Source organism: Meriones unguiculatus, chromosome 2 (genome assembly GCF_030254825.1).
Source record: "Meriones unguiculatus strain TT.TT164.6M chromosome 2, Bangor_MerUng_6.1, whole genome shotgun sequence".
Classification (NCBI taxonomy): domain Eukaryota; kingdom Metazoa; phylum Chordata; class Mammalia; order Rodentia; family Muridae; genus Meriones; species Meriones unguiculatus.
This window is the reverse complement of record NC_083350.1, coordinates 156,393,171-156,397,319: the sequence shown is the minus strand read 5'-3', so window position 1 is coordinate 156,397,319 and position 4,149 is coordinate 156,393,171. Positions and strand designations below refer to the sequence as shown.

The following is a 4,149-nucleotide window of genomic DNA, read 5'->3' as shown; positions in this document are numbered from 1 at the left end:
ATATATAGTGGAACTTTGCCTCAACCCACAATACCAACACACACACACACACACCCAGAAAGAGAGAGAGAAGTTCAGAAACAGTGAGTTGTCTTTTCTAGATTAATTAACAGACAATAAGTATAGGAAAGTTAATTTTTCTTTTCTAAAATATCTTAAAAGCATACCATACATCATGAAATATTATTGGTGTTAGAAATTGTGTGGTAAACCACACAGTCAGAAATGTCAGATTTAATGGGGTTGTTCCATTAATGAGATTTGTTACAAATCTGTTTTTTCTTCTTGTGAGAATTTCCATTTTTTCACACATGTGAAAAGATACAATTGTAGGAGCAAATTGGATAAGAGTAGAATCATAATGGAATTAGTTATTGATGTTGTCACAGCATAAGTTGAAAACAATTGGCCAATTTAGCTTATAAAAGAACAGATTCCCTTTTTAAAAGAAGAGATTTCCTTCTGTGGAACAGCTTTTCTGAACAAAGTACTACAGCTTAAGAATGGCTCCATGACATACACAGTCCTCACTCATCTGCTTTCTTTTTCAGAGATAGGATGAACCCTCTAGTGTCATTTTTTTTTCTTGGAGCAAAGACTGTTTAATGGATATATTTTACAAATACACTGGAGAGTCATGCAATGCTGCCTGCATTGGATGCAATCCTGGGCCACAGGTCTGCGCACTCCTTTGCAACTGGACCCGTAATAGCAGAACCTTTCATCTCACCTTTATTGTTTACTATGACCCCTGCATTATCTTCAAAGTAAAGAAACACCCATCTTTTCTTCGATATGACTTTTGTTGTCTAATTACCACTGCTGGATGGACCTTTTTCCTCAATTCTGGTTTGCCTTTCTTAACTGTGGCCATCACCATGTCACCCACACCAGCAGCGGGAAGTCTGTTCAGCCGTCCCTTGATTCCCTTCACAGAGATGATGTACAAATTCTTGGCTCCTGTGTTGTCAGCGCAGTTGATCACGGCTCCTACCGGGAGACCCAGGGAAATCCGGAATTTAGCCCCGGAGGACCCACCACGTCCTCGCTTCGACATCTTGAGCCATCTCTAGTGTCATTTTTAAGAAAAAGAGCTAATCGATGGCTCAGTGGTCCAGGGAGCTCATCGCTCTTGGATATGACTCCAATGTGGAATTTTTGTAATAGCTGCCACTAACTCCATCTCTGCAAGTGTCTATGCTTTCTGTTGGGCTCTGTGAGCATCTGCACACATGACGCATACACAGACAGACACACAGAAAATACACACGCTTACACAGGTTTACACACACGTACACACAATTAACTAATTTAAATTGAGACAGATAAACGTTTGTCCTATACTTGGACACATTGTAAAGAGCCTTTTTAGCAGTTATTGCTAAAAAAAAAATGACAGCAACCCCTCAATTTTAAAGTATGAGTAAAGGGAAAATATAGCTTAAATTTTAAATTCTGTGTGCTAGAATTTTTTGAAGTGATATCATTGATGTGTAAAGACATCAGCAGGCATCCTTGAACATTTTAAAAGAATGGAAATTAAGAAACTTCAGAGCAGAGGGCACTTGGGTAACAGAGATCTTGCCACTGTGAGAACAGCGTAAGAAACTGAGGCAACATTGGACCTGGATTGGGTCAGCAAATAAAGGCCATGACATCATTCCTGAGGAGAAGAGTCTTCCAGAAAGAGGGTGTCTAAGGAGGATGATGGCTCATTCCTGTAATGCCATGACTTGAGGCTACAGGATCTCCACATGGCATTCCTGTAATGACATGACCTGAGGCTACAGGATCTCCACATTTTAGGCCAATCTGGTCTTCATGGTGAGCTTCAGTTGGAGGACCTTTTATCAACAATTCTAACACTGACATAACCTTATGTAAACCTTGCAGAACTTTGCTGACCATTTGTTTTGCCTTATCTACCATAAGAAATAATTCCCGAGATTTTGATCTTAGAGAAGAAAATGATTTCAGTGTGGTCAATATGTGTTTTGTGAAAAGTGAATTCAAAGTTAGTGATATACCATCTAGAAAAATGATGCTAATCGCTTTGTTGCTGGAATTTTGACAAGTCTTTGTATGGTCCCCAGATGATAAAAGGGAAATTAGGTTCTCTTCTCGGGGTTCTTAAACAATTAATGAAATAATTTAAAAATGAACTCAAACAGAAGCCTGAAGAAAAATTTATTGGAATTTGAAAGAAAATATCCCCATGGCAGGCAAGCTGTCAATCTTAGCAACCACCCAAAGGGTTAAAATACAGGTAAGAGATAGATAGATAGATAGATAGATAGATAGATAGATAGATAGATAGATAGAGTTTCTAAATTGACATAGAGGACAATGACAACAAGAAACAACCACATGATGGAGAGGGAGAGACTCTTTTTTGAGAGGAAAGTTTCAAGTAAGACTAAGAAGACACAAACCTTCAGAAAGGTAGAGTAGGGCCAACCTGCTAAAGGAAGAGACAGAAAAATAAAAATGAGAAATTCATTGTGTCTTTCAGACATGAGCTTCCAGGAGACGAATAGAATCATCCAAACCTCAAGATGGCTCTCAGGGATAGGGCTTTGGTGGAATTCTGGGAAGGAAAATTTTCTCATTAAAGGAAAACTATTCCATATTCCACTTTAATAGGGAACCCACCTCTGTAAGGTGAACCCACTTTCCAAGGGGTGGTCCTTTGAGCCTATGATTGACAGTCCTCCATTCAGGCAGGAGACTATTCTCTTGACCGGCGGGACATTTTTAGTGGAACTTTATTTAAAATTATACACTAAAATGTTGATACATATATGCATGTGATTGTTTGGCTCAATAGTAAAAATACTCAACCACTTAAAAGCTTTTTCTCTTCAATTATTGTTTTTTTTCACAACCTTACCAATGTGCTTTTGCAGAATGATGGACTATAAAATGATGAACATTGTTTTTTCTCTCAGATTTCAGACATGAAATATATGTGTAATTTGAATAATATCCCAAAGTCGTCTCCTCGTTGTGTCCTAGAATTTTAAAAACAAAATTTATATTTTTATGTGTATGAGTGTTTTGCCTGTATGAATACGTGTGGACCAATGTGCCGGTCTGCTGTCTGAGGAGGGCTACAGATGCACAGGAGCTGGAATTACAAATGGTTGTGAGATACTGTCTGTGTGCTGGGAACCACATTCTGATCCTGTCAAGATTAGCAAGGGGTTTTAATTGAATCATCTCTCTAGCTCGGGTTTTCTGGAATTTTAATGATAAAATGTCACGAACAATGTCAAAACTTTTCAGCACATATGTGTATTCCTGAACACACAAATAACACGGATGTGAAACATTGAAGAATGTGTGGGGGTTATGTGTGTGTTGTGATTTTTGTGTGTGAACTGGTGTATAGGAAGGCACACCCATAAGCACGTATGTACATGTCACCAGAGAAGGTCTTGAGTCCTCAACTACTACAACTGCCTTGGCTTGAGACATGTTTTTTTTTTTTTCCTTTGCAGCAAGTCCCAGCATGCCTTTGTCCCTCTTCTCACCTCCAACTCTTGTCCACACCAGCGTGTGGGGTGATGCCAGATGTGAAGTCAGACACTGACATGTATAGTGTGGATCCAAACTGAAGTCCTCAGGCTGGTTAAATATTCTTACCTTCTCAGCCATTTTTTTCAGTCCCCACCTAGATGCATTTTGATGTGAAAAGAAAATCAGAGTAGATGAAGTTTAGATGCTTGGATTTTTCTTGATTGTTAATGCCATCAGCTGATTGCAACCATGTTAATTAAAACTCTTAATTTCTAAATCCACTTCTAACATATTTTTATTGTTTTGTTCTATTCTTCTTTAAAAACCGGTATTTCCTTTGTACTGAAATCTTGTCTAACACTGGTTAAGATATTTGTACTTAGGATCAACCTAGAACATTTCTTTGTATAGGAATAAAATTCAAAGTGAACTAGCTCTCTCCAGTTTCTTTTGAGTGGATAATTAAGGAACCATCTCATAAGAAAATGTGGAAACCACCAAAACTGTAGCCCTGACCAACTCTAAGAGAGTGATTTTAGATTAAGTGTCAAATCATCATCCTGGCTATGGTGTCTGTGATGATTGTCATTTCTCTCTAAAAACTCAAAGCAGCTTATTTTCAATGACACT

At 38.3% G+C, this 4,149-nt stretch overlaps 1 pseudogene; it reads right to left on the bottom strand.

Annotated features, from left to right (window-relative positions):
* Positions 1 to 576: 576 nt before the first annotated feature.
* On the bottom strand, positions 577 to 1,065 carry LOC110544580 (large ribosomal subunit protein uL14-like; annotated as a pseudogene).
* Between the last annotated feature and the right edge of the window lie 3,084 nt (positions 1,066 to 4,149).